Source organism: Erythrolamprus reginae, chromosome 7, assembly GCF_031021105.1.
Source record: "Erythrolamprus reginae isolate rEryReg1 chromosome 7, rEryReg1.hap1, whole genome shotgun sequence".
Classification (NCBI taxonomy): domain Eukaryota; kingdom Metazoa; phylum Chordata; class Lepidosauria; order Squamata; family Dipsadidae; genus Erythrolamprus; species Erythrolamprus reginae.
Genome location: NC_091956.1, coordinates 28,586,842 through 28,607,320, shown reverse-complemented (window position 1 = coordinate 28,607,320; position 20,479 = coordinate 28,586,842).

Below are 20,479 nucleotides of genomic sequence, written 5' to 3'. Positions count from 1 at the left end.
CACAGAACGTAGCAGGAATCCAGGGGCATGTTGAAGAGAGTTTGGGCACAGAACGTAGCAGGAATCCAGGGGCATGTTCAAGAGAGTTTGGGCACAGAACGTAGCAGGAATCCAGGGGCATGTTCAAGAGAGTTTGGGCACAGAACGTAGCAGGAATCCAGGGGCATGTTGAGAGAGTTTGGGCACAGAACGTAGCAGGAATCCAGGGGCATGTTGAAGAGAGTTTGGGCACAGAACGTAGCAGGAATCCAGGGGCATGTTGAAGAGAGTTTGGGCACAGAACGTAGCAGGAATCCAGGGGCATATTGAAGAGAGTTTGGGCACAGAACGTAACAGGAATCCAGGGGCATGTTAAAAAGAGTTTGGGCACAGAACATAGCAGGAATCCAGGGGCATGTTCAAGAGAGTTTGGGCACAGAACGTAGCAGGAATCCAGGGGCATGTTCAAGAGAGTTTGGGCACAGAACGTAGCAGGAATCCAGGGGCATGTTCAAGAGAGTTTGGGCACAGAACGTAGCAGGAATCCAGGGGCATGTTGAAGAGAGTTTGGGCACAGAACGTAGCAGGAATCCAGGGGCATGTTGAAGAGAGTTTGGGCACAGAACGTAGCAGGAATCCAGGGGCATGTTGAAGAGAGTTTGGGCACAGAACGTAGCAGGAATCCAGGGGCATGTTGAAGAGAGTTTGGGCACAGAACGTAGCAGGAATCCAGGGGCATGTTGAAGAGAGTTTGGGCACAGAACGTAGCAGGAATCCAGGGGCATGTTGAAGAGAGTTTGGGCACAGAACGTAGTAGGAATCCCTTCAGCGGCGTTTTTTGGGAGGCTCAAAGACATCACCTTTTGTCCCCCCAAGGTCAAAATGAGCCGGGGGGATGAAGGGGATAATGGTGTAAGTGTATAAGTGTCCCGCCCCACCCGGGTTTTGGCCATCCGATACCTAGAGGCGAGTGGGAGCGGTATCGCTTTACATGAGCTCAGAGAAACTTTGTGTTTCATTGAATCTACATGGAAATTTCCCGCCGATTAACACCTCAGCCCCCCCCCCCCCCCCATAAACCAGGCGGGGACGTTTTGCGGCGATTGAAAAACCCAAGGCCCGCACAGCTTGATCCTTTGATTTGTCCCCATAAGAGCTTGTGATTAGTTATGGGGGGTTTGCCTGCCACCTATATAAGCGAGCTGTCAACAAGAATTGCCTCAGTTCATGTTATACGTATTATCAAAGTTACTGTTGTATTAACTTATTAAAGATCATATTGTTCTATATGGGAATCGCCTCAGTGACTGCGCCCATCCTGAAAGCTACATATACAGCAAATCTGTAAAGGGCTTTGGGAGACTTGATGTGATAGGTTCTGCCCTTGCATGAGCATCATGACATTACATATAAGTAGGAAAAAGGCAGGTTTTGTGCTATGACATTGCTTCCATCATTTTGATAAAAGCGTTGGGAGTCTGCCAAGGCCTCAGTTAGAAGGGAAAAATGTCACCCAACAGGACTCGTTGTTAAAAATGTTGCTTCATGTTGTCCTCTTAGTGTGAGATGACAGTATCTTCCTGGATCACATTTTCCCAATTTCTGGTGATTGTCTTTGAATTTCCCTATCTAGATGTGAATGGATTCATTTTCTTTAATTAGCCCTCGATGATAAAAAATAAAACTATAAACATATTTAAGAAGCTGCTCGAGATATTCAAACTGATTAAAACAACAGAACTAATATGGTTAACAATATTTTACAATGATGTCTACTAAAATATAGCAAACAACAACAAAATATTCCAGTACATTAAAAATAAAACTACCCTTTTCAAAACAAATTGGAAGAAACAATATGTTATACACATGTATTAAATGGAAGCGCTTATTTTAATATTGTGTGAAGTCTCAAAGGATATATTGCTTTTGGACATATACATCAGAAAGGTAATAAACTCCTGAAGCTTAATCTTCAAGAGACTCTTTTGTGGGCTTGGGAGAAAATAATAATTTGGCTTATAAAGTTACTTCTTCTATGACATTTTCACCTTGCGACTAATATTGTAGTAACCTGGAGTTGACTTTATTAGATCTTAGCAGTCTGCAAATCCTGATTAACTCCATGTCCAATAAGCAGCTTTTACTACCATTTTTGGTCCAGGATTTAACCTCCCCAGGACTAGCTGGGCTCCCCTGTAACCCAAGAGGAGACAATCGCGCCTGTGGCATCACCTTTTGTCCCCTCAAGATCAAAATGAGCCAGGGGGATGAGGGGGATAATGGGGTGAGTGTATAAATGTCCTGCCCCGTCTGGGTTTGGGCCATCTGATACCTAGAGGCGAGTAGGAGAGGTATCGCGAGCACCAAAAGAAACTTACGTTTCCTTGGATTGTTATTGTCTACATGGAAAACTCCCGGGGCTTAACACCCAGGCCACCCCCGGGTAAACCGGGCGGGGAGTCTTTATGGAGACTTAAAAACCTTAGGCCTGCGCAGCTGGAGCCTTTGGTTCGCCCCAACAAATGGTCTCCACCGCCGGCCAGGCCTTCTACGGCGCGCACAGGAAGTATGTTTGAATTGGGCGACCCCGACGAAGACCTAGCCTCTCCCTCCAGGATCCCCATCACCCCACCTTCCTCCCCAGTGGAAACACATGGCTGCGGGAAAACAAAGAAGAGCTCTCATCTCAAGGCGCACAAGGGTAAGGCCTCGTTTTAGCAAATTAAAATGAGAGATCCCTTAAGAAGGAGGACCAGGTCTTGTGGTCACTCATATCATTTTCTTTCCCCTCTTCTCCCCAAACAGATATGTTCTATTGTAATTTTCAAGGCTGCCGAATGAGGTTTTCCTGCCCTGAGGAAATGCGAGCCCATTACCAACAACACACTGGCCATTTCCAGTTACACTGCCACCTGTGCGACCAGTCCTTCTCCCGCTCTGATCACCTGGCATCACACATGAAACATCATCAATAGCCTTTGTCACCTGTGGCTTGATGCCTGGTGATCAGAGTGGAAGTCGGGGATGGGGAATCTAGTAGCTGGTTCTACTAGGTCTCTCCAGAAAAGAATACCTGGACTGAACACTGACCCGAGGAACCAGCTGGTTATGGTGCTTCCTCGAGAGCCAAGAACCTGACTTGAACTTTCCCCATGGGGCTTATTTATGGAGAAGAGCTGCAGAAAGACCACCAGAGCAGTTGGAAGAACTGCAACAATTCCTTGACCGACCCTCACCCTGCAATAATAAAAAAAACAAAACTCCTTGACCCACCCTCTCTCTACAATATTACTTGAAGTCAAAACCAAGGCTGTCATACTTCAATCTTTTCATCAAAACCGACTCACTTGAATTGTTTCCTCAAAACTCTTCCAGGTGTACATACAACTGGTAGCAGTAAAAAATACACTGCTTCAAGTTCTAGTATTAGAAGAAAGTGCAATATTTATGGACTTTTCTCAAATTTTTCTAAGCCTTCAATTTGCCCTCCTTTTCTACAGATTTTTTCCTAAAATAAAACTATTCATTGCAACAGCTGATCTCTGGTCATATCTCATTATACTACAACCAAAGAATTGAATTTCAAAAAAACAAATTTCAATAGAATGGGGGAATATTTAAATAATGAATTAAAGGGCAGGGATCAAATGGCAGGAGCAAGTGCCCAATGGACTGTATTAAAAAGGCCATCTTAAAAGCCACTGGACTGTATATAAGGCAAATAACTAAAGGTAAAAGGACCATCTATGTTTGTGTTTTGATGTAAAAACTGATGGTGAACAATCCTATACTGCAACCAAAGTACTGGATTTCAGAAAAACTAATTTTAATGCAATGGGGGAATATTTAAATAATGAATTAAAGAGGAGGGATAAAATGGCAGGAGCGAGCACCCAGTGGACCGTATTAAAAAAGGCCATCTTAAAAGCTACTGGACTGTATGTAAGGCAAATAATTAAAGGTAAAAGGAAGAACAAACCGCTATGGTTTAGCAATGATGTAAGGGCTACAGTCAATGAAAAAAAGGCTGCCTATAGGAGGTGTAAAGAGTCTGGAAATATAGCTGATAGAGAGGTGTATAAAATGAGACAGAAGGCGAAACAGATAATATATGCTGCTAAAGCCTCAAAAGAGGAAGAAATTGCCAAATCTGTAAAGAAGGGGGATAAAACCTTCAGATATATATATTAGTGATAGGAAGAAGAAAAACTGCAACGTCACGAAGCTTGGTACCGGGAATAATACATGCATTGATGGGAATAAGGAGATCGCTGACCATTTGAATAGCTACTTCTGTTCAGTTTTCTCAAAAGACACCTTACAATATAATACTATAGATGGATATAGCATTGCTTCCAGCAGTACGGATTCAGCTCCAGTGATCTTAGAAGCCAATGTCTTAGAAGAACGTGAACGATTAAAGATAAATAAGGCAATGGGTCCAGATAGCATCCACCCCAGAGTTTTTAAAGAACTCAGATTTTATTTATTTATTATTTAGATTTGTATGCCGCCCCTCTCCGCAGACTCGGGGCGGCTCACAGCACAACACAACAATTCATAACAAATCCAAATATAATTTAAAATATTTATAAAGAACCCCATTTTGCTAACAAACACACACTCAAACATACCAAACATAAATTGTAGATGCCCAGGGGAGGTGTTTCAGTTCCCCCATGCCTGACGACAAAGGTGGGTTTTAAGGAGTTTACGGAAGGCAGGGAGAGTAGGGGCAGTTCTAATCTCTGGGGGGAGTTGGTTCCTGAGGGTCGGGGCCCCCACAGAGAAGGCTCTTCCCCTGGGGCCCGCCAACCGACATTTAGTTGACGGGACCCGGAGAAGGCCCACTCTGTGGGACCTAATCGGTCGCTGGGATTCGTGCGGCAGAAGGCGGTCTCGGAGATATTCTGGTCCAGTGCCATGAAGGGCTTTAAAGGTCATAACCAACACTTTGAATTGTGACCGGAAATTGATCGGCAGCCAATGCAGACTGCGGAGCGATGGTGAAACATGGGCATACCTAGGTAAGCCCATGACCGCTGTCGCAGCTGCATTCTGCACGATCTGAAGTTTCCGAACACTTTTCAAAGGAAGCCCCATGTAGAGAGCATTACAGTAGTCAAACCTCGAGGTGATGAGGGCATGAGTGACTGTGAGCAATGAGTCCCGGTCCAGATAGGGCCGCAACTGGTGCACCAGGCGAACCTGGGCAAACGCCCCCCTCGCCACAGCTGAAAGATGGTTCTCTAATGTGAGCTGTGGATCGAGGAGGACGCCCAAGTTGCGGACCCTCTCCGGGGGGGGTCAATGATCCCCCCCCCCAGGGTAATGGACGGACAGATGGGATTGTCCTTGGGAGGCAAAACCCACAGCCACTCCGTCTTATCCAGGTTGAGTTTGAGTCTGTTGACACCCATCCAGGCCCCAACAGCCTCCAGACACCGGCACATCACTTCCACTGCTTCGTTGACTGGACATGGGGTGGAGATGTAAAGCTGGGTATCATCAGCGTACTGATGATACCTCACCCCATGCCCTTGGATGATCTCACCCAGCGGTTTCATGTAGATATTAAATAGCAGGGGGGAGAGGACCGACCCCTGAGGCACCCCACAAGGGAGAGACCTCGGAGTCGACCTCTGACCCCCCACTAACACCGACTGCGACCGACCGGAGAGGTAGGAGGAGAACCACTGGAGAACAGTGCCTCCCACCAGTGTTGCCTCTAATTTTTTGGGGGAGTGGGCAGAAAAGTATAGTGTCTGAGCGGCAGTCCCTTCGGGACTGGGCGGCACAGAAATAATAAATAAATAAACAAACAAACAAACAAACAAATAAAAAACCCACCCTGTTTTGCCTCAGAGAATTTCAAAATAAAATACTGTACTGTGTGTCTATAACAGTGAGCTCATAATAGGGCAACTCTATCAATATCAAAATGCCGCTTAAATAGTTGAGCTAGTTTCAAACTAGATTTTGATTTTCTTTCTCTCTTCCTTACTCCCACATTCTTTTTCTTTCTCTTTTCCTTCCTCTCTTTTTTCTATCTGTTTCTCTCTCTTCCTCTCCTCCTCTCTCTCTCCTTCCCTCTCGCTCTTTCCCTCTCAGCTTCTGGGCAGCTTCTGTCCCCAACCTTTCACGGAGGGTTTTCCACCTCTCCTCTTCCCAGTTTGCTCTCCATATGTCCCCAACCTTTCAAGAGGTGGAAAACCCTCCGTGAAAGGTTGGGGACACATGGAGAGCAAACCGCTTTCGGAGACTGCTGGGGAGCTGCACGGCTGATTTAAAAGGTGACAGCCAGGCTGGGGGGCTGAGCAACCTCCCGAAGCCAACCCGGAAGTTCGGGTTTGGCGTTCGTAACATGAAAAAAGTTCGTAAGAAGAGGTAAATTTTTTCTGAACCCCGGGTTCGTATCTCGAGTTGTTCGTAAGACGAGGGGTTCGTATCTTGAGGTACCACTGTATTTACAATTTAAGATTTTTTAATTTTTTTTTGAAAAACCTGCCGATCGAGTTCGGCAGGCTGTTTAAATCTGCCGATCGACTTCCTCAGAAACCCGCGATGAAGTGAAGCCGCAGTAGGTGAAGGGAGGGACTACAGTGATCCCTCGATTAGCACGGTCTCGATTAGTGCGAAACGCTGCAACACGGTTTTTCAAAAAATATTAATTAAAAAAATAAAATATTAAAAAATAAAAAATAAGTCCACGCTAGTTCTCTCTCTCTTTCTCTCCCTGTTGCCGGCGTGGTATATGAGAGAGAAAGAGAGAGGCAGAGGTCGGGCGCATTACCGGGAGGTGGAGGCGGCGTGGGGACGCTGGGTGCCGGGGGACACCGAGGAGGGGGGTGGACGTCAACTGCGGGCGGGAGGAAAGCGAATGCCACGGGGCTGGGCTCGGTTCCCCCCTCGGCTCCCCCCCTTACCAGCCCCGCCGCGGAAGGCTCCATTCTGTTCCCTGAATGGAGACCGCCGGCCGCTCAATCGGGCCGGCAGGGAACAGAATGGAGCCTTCCGCGGCGGGGCTGGTAAGGGGGGGGAGCCGAGGGGGGGAGCCGAGCCCAGCCCCATGGCATTCGCTTTCCTCCCGCCCGCAGCCGACTGATCGTGGGCTCCTTCGCAACCTCGGAGAGCTTCCTGGTTTTCGTGAGCTTTCATGCCCTGGAAGCTCTCCGAGGTTGCGAAGGAGCCCACGATCAGTCTCGGCTGCGGGTGGGAGGAAGGCGAATCCCCCGTGGGCTCCGTTACATCTTCCGCTGCCAGCCAGGCCATGCTGGCGGCAGCGGAACAATCGCTGGCTGTCAACTTTTCTTTTTAAAACTGGGCAGGAGCTGACTTGCCTCCCCAGTGCTAAAAAGAAAAGTTGACAGCCAGCGCTGCGACTGACGGAATGCTGAGCCTCCCGTTTTCTCTCCCCCCCCCCTCGCCCCTTCGCCTCCCTGTGTTCCTAGGAGAAGTGCTGGGGATTGAGGCAAGACAGACCTTCTGTTCCTCACCAGCACTTCTCCTAGGAACAAAGGGGGGCGAAGGGGCGGAGAGAGAACGGGAAGCTCAGCATTCCGTCAGCCGCAGCGCTGGCTGTCAACTTTTCTTTTTAAAACTGGGCAGGAGCTGACTTGCCTCCCCAGTGCTAAAAAGAAAAGTTGACAGCCAGCGCTGCGACTGACGGAATGCTGAGCCTCCCATTCTCCCCCCCCCCTCGCCCCTTCCGGTTTCGGCGTTCGGCAACGGAGTCCGGCGCTGGGGCCATGCGGGGGCCGCTCATCCAGGGGGGCGTGGACTGGCAAGCGGCAAGTGATCTTGGGGTTTCCCCTTTGCCTGGGCGGCGGGAAGACCAAGGGAAGGTTCCTTCAGCCGCCCAACACCTGATCCGCTCCGCAGCGCGGGCAACGGGGAAACCCCATCTTCGGCTCCTCACTGCTTCCGCGCTGCGGAGCAGATCAGCTGTTGGGCGGCTGAAGGAACCTTCCCTTGGTCTTCCCCGCCGCCCACACGCAAACTCCACCATCTGCGCATGTGCGGCCATGAAAAAAATGGCGCACATGCGCAGATGGTGTTTTTACTTCCGCATCCAGTATAACGCGGAAATCGGTTAGCGCGGGAGGTCTTGGAACGTAACCCCCGCGCTAACCGAGGGATCACTGTACTGTAGTATAAGGGCAGACTAGATGGACCATGAGATCTTTTTCTACCCTCACAGTCTTCTATGTTTCTAAACCGCTATGGTTAAAAATGATGTAAGGTCAATGAAAAAAAGTCTGCCTATAGGAGGTATAAAGAGTCTGGAAGTAGATGACAGACTCTGACAATGTATTAAATGAGACAGAAGGAGGCGAAACAGATAATATATGCTGCTAAAGCCTCAAAAGAGGAAGAAATTGCCAAATCTGTGAAGAAGGGAGATAAAACCTTTTTCAGATATATTAGTGATAGGAAGAAGAAAAACTGCAGCATCACAAAGCTTAGTAGTGGAAATAATACATACATTGATGGGAATTGATGTGAATACTTCATCTCTAACCTCCACCACAACACTAGTCGATGATCTACTGACCACTGGCACTGCTCGTTCTCTTCTGCTGGCTTCCCGCAACACGATAGTAATACCAACTTCCCCCGCAAACATTCCCCGCGAGAGCTATATACCTTGTAACCTTACTTTCTGGATAACCCTCGTAATATGACATAATCCCAATGGATTCCAGAGATTTCTCTTTATATTTCATATACACAGAAAAAAAATATTTCTAACTCTTATTTCTACCATAAATTAATAATTGCACATCTTACGCCAATGTGCACCCCTTAGATCTTTTAAAGATATTTTTACCAACATCTCAAAAACTGATATACAGTAATAACACCAGTGAATAACAACCCATTTACAATATAGAAAAGAAACTAAAATATGTTTTTTTTAAAAAAACATAGTTTTTTGTAAGGACTATCTTTCTGGATAGTCTATCCCCATGAGAACTATGTGCCTTGTAACCTTACTTTCCAGATAACCCTCGTAGAAGTATCGTAAAACACATCCACTCATACATGCATATCTTTCTGGGTTTGGTTCCAAGTGGCAATAAAAGACACTGGAAGCATGGGTCCGTTTGGAAGGATGGTTAAATAGAGGACAGCAGGGCAACATGGTCTGAAGTCCGGGGAAGGACAAGATAGATCACCTGCTTCAAGTATGTTGAAGGAGAGAAAGAAGGGAAGAGATGCTGAGAGTTCTTTGTTTTATGCCCATTCTTGGGCCCTGCTGCTCCTGGGCAAGAAAAGCAGTGATTGGCTGTCAGACTCCCATGTGGTAGTCTGGTAGTGGTAACTCTGTAGGCTGAGCCTTGCTGGGTGATGATGTAATGAAAGGGCTTTGGGCAATTCCTAATATATGGCTAGCTGAAGGAGATAGATCTTTGTTATGTAGAATAGACTGGTCCAGGCTATTAACAAAGGTGTGGGGAATGAGTGAGCTGCACCATTCCTTAATGGCACATTGACAAAGGTGGGAGCTACTAAGAGTGAGTATTTTTTTCTGTTTAAACAGTGGTTCTCAAGCATTCTTTTAAAACTTTTTAAAATATTTAAATTTATTTGGATTTGTTACGATTTGTTGTGTCTTGTTGTGAGCCGCCCCGAGTCCGCGGAGAGGGGCGGCATACAAATCTAAATAATTAATAAATAAATAAATTCTAATGCCGCAACCCCTTAATACAGTTCCTCATGTTGTGGTGATCCCCAACCACAAGTCTAGCACCAATTCTCCGTACTGAAAGAGCGGGTCCAGCAATCATGTGGGTTGCTCGCTGTCCAATCCGCATAGGACCGAGCCTGTCTTTAAAAAGATTGCTGGATCCGCCCCTTCCCCAGAATTCGCTTGGTCCTCCTACCGGCAGGCCGCGTGGTGGCTCAGCTCCTCTCCAAACAGCTTCCCTTTTTCTTCTTCCCCCTAAAATCAACAGAAAAGATAAGTAATTAGTTTGTTCTTATCGGTAATCAAAGCAGTTTGGCTTCCAGCCAGCCCTCCTGGGCTCAACTCTGAGAGGAGAAGACATGATGAGGCTTTTAGTTAATTGCGCAATTGCTTTGCCTCATCGCTGCAGCCGGCTGAGTTTATCTATTGCTAAATCTGCCCCGTTGGGAGGTTTTTATTACTAATTGACTAGTGTTTGCTTCTGCTACCTCCTGCGGAGTGGGATGTTTTACAAGGGCGCTTTTTTTGTCCCCTAGACTTAGTCTGACTCTTTATTGAGTTTTCTTGGCGTGAAGGCCCTCAGCGTCCAGTAACACCGGCACCAGCAGCCCACTCACACACAGGCCGTTTGGCACCTTACAGTCCACCGTGCGACCCAGAGTAGGCTGTGACAGTCTCATGATTTTAGTCTTGTGCTAGGCTCCTCAACCAGAGGTACCCAGGATTGATCCAGATTGTCTTTGAGTGGCAGACGCTCTTTGGCCTAGGAGCTTGGGTCCCCTTCCTCTTAAGAATCAATTGGTTTAGACTATTGCTTCTCTCAAATTTTGGTTTTAGACCAACGGTCCCCAAACTACGGCCCGTGGGCCAGATGCGGCCTGCTGAGGCCATTTGCCCGGCCCGCGGCAGCGTACGAGATTTTACCATCTATATACTAAGTTCCCGAATCTCCCCTCCACTCTGCTGCTGAGCGTCTGGCGGCGGCAAGGAAGAGGAAAGCCAGGGGGCGGGGAGGAAAGCACCCTATGGCAGAGCAGCAACAGTTCCTTTCCCTAAAGGCAAGAAAGAATTTGGCCAATTGCTTCCCTCCCCGCCCCCTGGCTTTCCGCCTCCTCCTCCTCCAGACGCTCAGCTGCAGACCGTCTTGGTCCCTCCAGTGCCGTTTTGCTTCTCCCCCCCCCCCCCCGGGTGAGGTTTGCGCACGTTTGGGCACTTTTGGCGTGGGGGGGTCTGCAGCGGAGAGGGAGAGAGAGAGAGAGAAAGAGGGAGAGATAGAAAGGGGTGAGAGAGAGAGAAATAAAGCAAGAAAGAGAGGGGGAGAGAGAGCGGGAGAGTGCTGTTTTTTTGCTTCTTCGCTGCCCCGCGGGAAGCCTGGAAGCCCTGCAAGAGCGTCTGGAGGGGACAGTAAACAACCCATCAGGGCCCCCCCCCGCGCACTAACTTGTTAATGGCCACGCTGTCCCAGATTGCGGGGAGGGGAACTTTTCCCCGGCTAGGCAACGGTGAGGCCCTCCCGATGCTTGCCCGCCATCCAGGCCCCGCGCTTGGATGAGCCAAACCTAAATAGACCCCAACCTAATTTATGGGGCTTAGGTCCAGAGGTACCAGTCCATTTGAATCAGGGTCCCTTAGAGCCTGAACCTTCCAGGGCCCACAGGGTTCCCTCTGATTTACCTGCTTCTATTCCTAACCTTCCTGAGCTGCAATCTATGTTTTATGTCTTATCTCAAGCTATTGATACCAAATTCAAGGCCATCAATGTGCATCCCCATCCTCGTAGTCACTCTTGTTTCAGACCCATGACTTCCTTCTCAACCTACAGTGTCCCACAAGAACCAGACTCTGAATCCTCCAAGGAGAATGAGGATGATGACGGTCCTGAAGACAGGGATGACCCCTTCCAAGGCCTGTCTGAGGATGAAGAATCACAAATCAAGACTCCCCCATCCTCTACTATTTTTCCCTTTCAGTCTCTACTGCTCAAAGCCAGGGCAGCCACAGGCCAGTACAAACCTGCACCGACCTCTGCAGCTCCACAAGAGGAAAATCTCCTCTTCTTCCTGGAGGAGCAGGAAGATACTGAGGTCATCCCCATGCCTAAACTATTCAGGGAATGCTTCTGTGGTTACAACAACTTCAATAGCATATTCCTCCCGATGACTTGAGGGGCCAGCAGGACCTCAACAAGGTCTTCGCAGTGGCCCAGTATGTAGCGGACGCCACCCTGCAATCCTCTAGATTTGCGGCAAAATCGGTGGCTGCCTCTGGCACCGCCCTTGGCAAGCGGGAGTGAGGCAGAAGTGGCAGCTCTCGTTGGGTCCTCTAAATCGTAAGCTATTATTTGGTGATTTACTTGATCCTCTACTTACAGAAACCACTGATAAGAAGAAAATCCTGGGTACTACTACCAAGAAGGCTACTAAAATGCTTCAGCCCTTTTGGCAGTCAAATTGCCAACAAAATCAGGGGTTCGCATTTCAAAGGAACTCAGGTCAGTATAATTCCAGCTTTTGTCCCCAATCAGACAGGATTCCCAGGGGCAGAGAGTCTCGATATCAAAGAGGCTCCTCCTCCTCGAGGGCCTCAAAAAGGTCCAGGTGCTAATGACCACTCAATCCCCATTGGGGGGGCGCTTGACCTGGTTCGCTTCCAGCTGGCGCCATACCTGTAAGGACCCCTGGGTTATTTCCACAGTTGAATGGGGAATTGAATTGGAGTTCATCTCCATTCCCCCCAAACATTTCATCTCTTGCCCTTCTCCTAGATCCCTTTCCTCCCGTTTCCGCATGGAGGAAGCGATCCAACATCTGCTTACTATCAGAGCTGACCAGCCGGTTCTATCCTCTCAGAGAGGACATGGCTTCTACTCCATCCTCTTCATGGTCCGTAAGACCCCCGGAAGATGGAGAGCCATTTTGGATCATAAAAGATTGAACCACTACATTAAATAGATAAAATTCAAGATGCATTCCTTATCTTCTATCCTGGCATCCATTCACCCAGGGGACTTCATGTCTTCCTTGGACTTTACGGAGGCTTATTTCCATATACCCATTTTAAAGGGCCACAGACAATTCCTCTGCTTTGCCTTTCAGGGAAAACACTATCAGTTCAGGGCCATGTCTTTCGGCCTGTCCTCGGCCCCTCGAGTCTTTATTAAGCTCTTGGGCTCCTTAGCGACTCATATCCGGTCTACCCCCATTCATATTTTGTGTTATTTAGATGACATTTTAGTTCACGGTGCCTACAAGGAAGGCACTCATACAGATCTTCAGTTATCCATGTCTATCCTACAGGAGCACGGTTTCTCCATCAATATCAAAAAAAGTCAGCTTCATCCTTCCAGTTCCCTTCAGCACCTGAGGCTAGTCATAGATTCCCACCTATCTCAGGTTTTCCTTTCTACTGAAAGGAAGATCAGAATCAAAGAGCTTATCTCTCAAATTAGGTACCAAAGAAAGGTCTCAATCGCCTCCCTGTCTTCCCTACTGGGAAAGATGGTGTCCTGTATTGGCATCATTCCCTGGGCACGTCTCCATGCCAGGGAACTCCTCCACCCTGGACAAAGGATCCCTATTCAGGATTCCAGACCAGTTTACAATCACCACGGATGCCAGTCTGGTGGGCTGGGGAGCTCACGCTCCGGGCCTGATAGCCCAAGGCACGTGGTCAACGGAGGAGTCAACCAAGCCAATCAATTGGCTGGAACTGAAAGCAGTGTTGCTAGCCCTCAAGAGGTTCAAACCACACATCCTCAACCGACATGTCCTGATCCTAATGGACAATATGGCTATAAAGAGCCACATGTGCAGCAAGGAGGCACCCGGTCCAAGGGCCTGATGCAGGAAGCACTGAAACTGGGTCTTTGGGCAGAGAGACATCTGCACTCTCTGTCGGCCAACCACATATCGGGAATCCTCAATATGCAGGCCGACTGGCTCTCCCACTCAACTCTGGACCCAGGAGAGTGGAGTCTCCATGTGGACCTATTCCAGCAGATCTGCCTTAAATTCCATCACCCGTCACTAGACCTGTTCGCGACTGCGACCAACGCTCAGGTCCCTCTGTTCTATTCCAGATTCCTGTTCCCGGGAGCAGAAGCAACCAATGCACTCAGAACTTCTTGGCCTCCAGGTCTCCTATACGCCTTCCCACTAATTCCAATCCTGCTAGACCTAATCCACAAGATTCTCCTCCAGCAGGCTCAGGTGATAGTGATAGCCTCTCTGGCCTCGCTGGCCCTGGTTCATAGACCTTCAGTGGCTATCCATCCAGGCCCCTGGTGACTCCCCGTTTCGGGGAGCAGGAGGTCTCTCACCATCCAGACCTGGAGTGGTTCCACCTCACCGCTTGGCTGTTATCAGGCTTGACCTAGACCTTCCAGATTATGACCCAGATGTCGTGGAAGTGATCCTAAAATATAGAAGAATATCTACCAACAGGATCTACAACCATACCTGGTCTAAATTCCACCAGTGTTGCCTCTCTCCCTTCTGTATCCCCATTCACAGGATCGTGTCCTTCCTCATGAAAGGCTTTCATCTAGGTCTCTCAGCCAACACTATCCGGCGGCACCTAGCAGCCTTATCCTCAATCCTGGCAGGACCCCGAAGACAACCGCTATGTAGTTTCCCTGAAATACAAGAGCTGTTAAGAGGCATCTCAAATCTCAGGCCTACCACTGTCCACAGATATCCATCCTGGGACTTACTTCGAGTACTGCACTCTCTTACTCAAGCACCATACAAAACGCTAAGTTCCGATTCCTTCAGACACCTGTCCTACAAGGTAGCATTCCTGGTGGCAATCACCTCCACCAGCCGCATCTCTGAGTTATCGGCTCTTTCCATTTGCCAGGACTTATGCCAGTTTCATCCGGACAAAGTAGTGCATTGATTCGACCCCACCTTTCTACCAAAGGTCAGTTCCTTGTTCCACAGATCCCAGGACATTGTATTGCCTTCCTTCTGCTCCAACCAAAACCACCATCTCTCCATCAAATGGCACACTTTGGATCTCACTAGAGCTCTGCGGATTTATATCCAATGAACCTGGACCTTTCGTAGGTCAGAAGCCTTATTCGTAGCCTTCCAGCCCAGATCTCTGGGGGCCAAGGTCTCGTCCACTGTATTAGGCCGTTGGATCCAAGGGACAATCTCCAAAGCTTATGAGTCAGCATCCCTCAATGTTCCACAAGGTTTCATGGCACATTCTACAAGAAGTGCAGCTACAACAGCAGCTTGCAACTCAAGCACCCTTGGAAAATGTCTGCAAGGTGGCCAAATGGGCCTCTCCCAACTCCTTCATAAGAACTGTAAAATTGACTCTTACGCTTCAGCGGATGCTGCCTTTGGCAGAAAAGTCCTCCAGTCCATTATCTCTCATGATAGCCTCCCTAGGGACACATCTATTGGGTATGTCCCACGTGATTGCTGGACCCGCTCTTTCAGTACGGAGAATAGGCGTTGATTGCTTACCTGAACACCTCTTCTCGTACGCTGAGCGGGAACAGCAGTCACTTCCCTCCCTATGTACTTCTGACTATGGTTGTGCCTTTTTTTCCTTATTTTCTTATCTGTGAGAATAGAGCACTATTTGAGCCACCACTTTTTGAGCCTAAGTCTACGGATTCGCAAATTCTGGGGAAGGGGAGGATCCAGCAATCTTTTTAAAGACAGGCTCGGTCCTATGTGGATTGGACAGTGAGCAACCCACGTGACTGCTGTACCCGTTCAGCATACGAGAAGTGGCGTTCAGGTAAGCAATCAACACCTATTCTACAAACAGAGCTTTAAGGTCAGACGGACAACCCCACTGTAAACGCCTGATTGGTCGAATTGTAAAACTATGTTCCAAGATGCCAGAATAGAAGCTTTAATTCCTAACATCATGGGAAATTTGTCTTTTCCCCTGGTCTTAGGCGACCCCTGTGAAACGATCATTCGACCCCAAAAAGGGGTCCCAACCCTCAGGTTGAGAACCACTGGCCTAAAAGCATGTTTCCAGGGATATTCTATATAATATCCTTCCTTTTTAATATTTCCTAGGATATTTCATTTTTCCAGGAGGGTGTTAACTTCCCACAAGTTATATTTTCACAAACAATTATTTTCTTATCAGGAGAAACGGTTGGCTTGTAACATATATACACACATATATATATATATCAGAGCAGGGGTGGCGCAGCAGGTAGAGTGCTGTACTGCAGGCCACTGAAGCTGACTGTAGATCTGTAGGTCAGTGGTTCAAATCTCATCACCAAGTCAAGGTTGACTCAGCGTTTCATCCTTCGGAGGTGGGTAAAACGAGGACCCGGATTGTGGGGGCAATATGCTGGCTCTGTTAAAATGTGCTATTGCTAACATGTTGTAAGCCGCCCTGAGTCTAAGGAGGAGGGCGGCATAAAAATAGAATAAATAAATAAAATAAATAAATATTTACCAGCCATTGCTACTTTTGATGCCATTTAAGGCGCTTTTTAATAAGTTTCCTCTTGTAACTGTTCCACATTTGCTGTAAGTTGTAACTCTCCTGGATCATACTCTCTGTGGGGTAACTGCTGAACAACGGTAATGCTGTCTGCCAGGATTTAGCAGTTGCTTTTTCCAGAAATAGCCGTTTTGGAATAAATATACACTCTGCGCCTTCACTGATCTGTGGAAAGAGGAAAATAGTAATAACAATCTCTTTTGCTAAGTAAGATAAATACAGTAATCCATATTTTAAGGCTACACTCTATTGTGTTATGTATAAAATAAATCTGAGATTACCAAAAAAAAATGTCAAGATAGTTAAAGTGTTAATTGGTAGACATAGATGCTTGCCAAATAATGTGAACATGTATGAAAGTACTTTACCAGTTATTCTAAATATTTATTGCTTTCCATTTCTGGGGGGTTTTTTTTGCAATAAATTGTAGCAATGACTAGAAATTGAAACACAAGTTATTCCACAGAAAAGTTTTATCCAGAATGCAGATAAGTATGCCTCTGTTGAAGCTCTCATTTTGTATTTCTTGTTTGAATTTACTATTCAAAATTAAGTGGATAAGCAGCACTTTAATATTAAAGCCCCAGAATTGTATCATACCCTACATAATTTCTTGCTTATTAATTTCATAAAGTCACTAGACTCTGGAGAAACAGATGTATGTAGGATTTTGAAATGGCATCTTAATGTTATTTAAATAAAGTCAAATGAAGAAACAAGAAAAAAAGATACCTACTCATAACAACTATATTGTTCTGATAGTCAATTAAGCTACCATGAAAAGAATTTAATTCAAAAAATAATTATATTGTTATGCCCCAACAAGAAATATTCAGGCATAAGGAGACCAAATAAGTACTTCTAGAATTATCTATGTTTTCAAGGCCAGAAGTAAACTTACGATTGGCCCATTGGCCCTTTTTTGCCATCCCAAGCGTACAGGAAGCTTTCATGAACTCTGGGAGAGCGAAAAACAGCCCAATGGGCCTAGCAGAAGTCCGGAGGCTTCAGTGAGGCCTGGGCGCATATGTGTAGCTCAGCATGGAGGGGGTGTTGTGCGCATGCAAGGGGTGGACATTGCATTATTTTTGTAAGCCGCCCTAAGTCCTACGGGATTGGGCAGCATAGAAGTCAAATAAATTCAATTAAATTCAATTATGGGTGTAGGCCAAAAAATGGTCGACATCACTGTTCCAGTCCAAACCCCAGCTCAGGCAGAAAACCTTATTCTAATCCAGACAAATGGTTGTCCAATCTCTTCTTTAAAATCCCCACAACTTCTGGAGGCAAGTCAACCCACTGACTAATTGTTCTAATTGTCAGGAAATTTCTCCTTATTTCTAGGTTGCTTTTCTCCTTGATTAGTTTCCACCCATTGCTTCTTGTCCTGCCTTCAAGTGCTTTGGAGAATAGATTGACTCTCTCTTCTTTGTGGCAGCCCCTTAAGTATTGGAACATCTATCATGTCACATCTAGTCCTTCTTTTCACTAGATGAGACATCACCCAATTCCAGCAACCATTCTTCCTATGTTTTAGCCTCCAGTCCACCCTTAATCATTGTTGTTCTTCTCTGTGTTCTTTTTAGAGTCTAAAGATCATTTTTTTGTATCATGTCCATCACAATTCGATGCAGTATTCCAAATGTGGTCTTACCAAGGCATATTAAAGTGGTACTAACTCTTCATGCGATCTTTACTTATTTTTGTCAACCAATTATTAGCTACTACATGAGTATAAACATGAATTGAATACATGAAATGTATCCGAAGAAAAATAAATGGGGGCATTGCGCGCATGCGCAAGGGCACCATGAAGGGAAGGGGTGTGGGTATGTGTGCGTGCGTGCTAGCGCACACACACACAAACACACATATGAACCAAAAAAGGTTCACCATCACTGCCCTAGACCAACTGAGGTAGATAATCACCCATAGGCAACCTCACATTTATTTATTTATTTGTTTATTTTTATTTGTTTGTTTTTTCATGTACGTATTGGTGGTATACCGAGATATAATAATATTATATACCTGATTCTAGTAAAAGAGAAACATTAGGACAGGGGATAGAAGGCACTCTGGTGCACTTATGCACACCCTTTATTCACCTCTTAGGAATCAGGAGAGGTCAAGAGTGAATAGTCTAAGGGTAAAGTTTTTGGGGTTAGGTGATGATACTAGAGAGTCTGGTAGTAAGTTCCATGCATCAACTACTCAGTTACTAACGTCATATTTCTTGCAGTGGAGTTTAGAGTGGTTTATTTTAAGCTGCAATTATATAGCTTATATAGCTGCAATGGCACAAAAATCTTTGGCTAATTTAATTTATTAACAGGAGATGGCCTTGCCATTCAACTCATAGGTCAGATGTTTCCCAAATTGTTCCAAAAATTTTACAATTGTAGGGACTATTACAGTGCTAGATATTTTTGTCATTTATTGGGTATGGGGAAGTACTGTACATTAATAGGGCAACTGTTGAAGACACTAGCCAAATATAGTAGTAGAGGACTGAAATGAGGGGGGAAACATTTCATCTTTTTTATGATGTTTTACCTGTAGAAATAGAATTTATATTGCTTTTTAAAACTCTGGATATTCTCAGTCACGGTTGTCCCAAGGTGCTTTTTCTTTGAAGACATTTTGCTTCTCATCCAAGAATCTTCTTCAGTTCTGAAGGAATGTTCAGTTTTTTTATATGCTCTCATTTTTCACAAAGATATTGAATAATGAAGGCTAATCTTAACATTATTTTTAAAATAAAACTTTTTTCTAAAATAATGATTTACCAAACTGAGCTGAAGAACACACGGCTTGTCCATTAAATTGGCCAGCCCCTGTAATGATAAACAATTTAAGAAAATGAATGAGTTAATGCTAATAATATTGTTTCCATTTTTTAAGAAGTTTCTTTATTTTATACAATCCTGATGCAGATCGCAATGAAATCGAGTTTGACACACACACACACACACACACACACACACACACACACACACACGATCTAAAGAAACATTTAACCAGAAAGTAAAACTTACTGCTCCTAGTTTCCATAATGGTGACCATATTTTCTGGTTACTATGGGTGAAGTCGAAGTTTACAGTTATTTCTATCAATCTTTCTTTAAGCTTGTTGTTAAAATTGTGTTTCTTCTCCCAGATTAGGGTCACTATTATTTTCTTTGGCATCCTATTCATGTTAAGTCAATCATAAATATATATTGCATTGTGGTGTAAATTGAGACTTGATGGTTGGCTTAAAGTTATTGATTTCTTCAAGCCAAACTCATTTTATTAAAAACAGCCTTGGAAAACTTCTATATTTATGAATATTATAAACTACATAGATGTTAACATAGTTATTGCTCTGAAGATCTTTGTGTTAAAAAGTTGACAGAGCCTCTACCAGGTCCCTATTTTGGATCAAAACTTTTTAAAACAAAGGAATTTTGTTTTCAAAATTCAGGCCAAATTTAGTTTGCTTTAAGAAAATGAAGGAAATTGAACCATATAAAATAAATGCAGAGGAGTGAGAAATCATGGACAAGAGGAGATTCTACTGTTCCCCTGAAGAGTCTTCACTGATGAACAAACATACAAATACAACAAAAATTCATCTTATTGTTTTAGCTGGCTACCAAGACTGGAAATAAATCTGACTTCAAAAATAACTGAGGCGGTTTGTAGGAATGTATTAGTATATGTAGAAAGGATGAGGCATTGCTTTATGTAGTTCCCGCCTATTAATTATTGCCTCCTGCGTTCTGATCCAATTTGGGAAATGGGTATTTATTAAATCAACATATAACTTTGTCTAAGTCTGTTGAATCTGCTGTGGAAGCTGCCCCTAGGAATTTATTATTTGTGTGTTTGTTTAATTACTATATAGTCCATTCAGAAAGTTCTAATCAGGGAATATCATATATTCCAACCGACCAATTCCTAATTTTTAGGCTTTCCTGCTACCTCCCTCCCCCCTTTCTTTCCTCCAAGCATGTCTCTATGGATCAAAGAAGGGAGAGAAGGGAGAGAATATTTAGAAAAGAAAATACCAATTGCTTGACCCACTTGGTATCTCAAAGCTATAATCCCTACGTTATGTGAAGAAATCCTATATCCTAGTTCTATTGAAGATTTATTTCTGCTGCGGCTTCTGTTTAAAATGAATTTCCAGGGACTCTGTCCCCCCTCCCCCCTTATTTACCTCTGCAGGAGCTCACCCCAAAACAAGCCAGCAGCGCGAGCAGCAACCGCCAAGGCGTCCCAGGACCGGCTTTCCTCCCACTGAAGTGACGGGCTTTGCCGCTGCTGTGGCCGT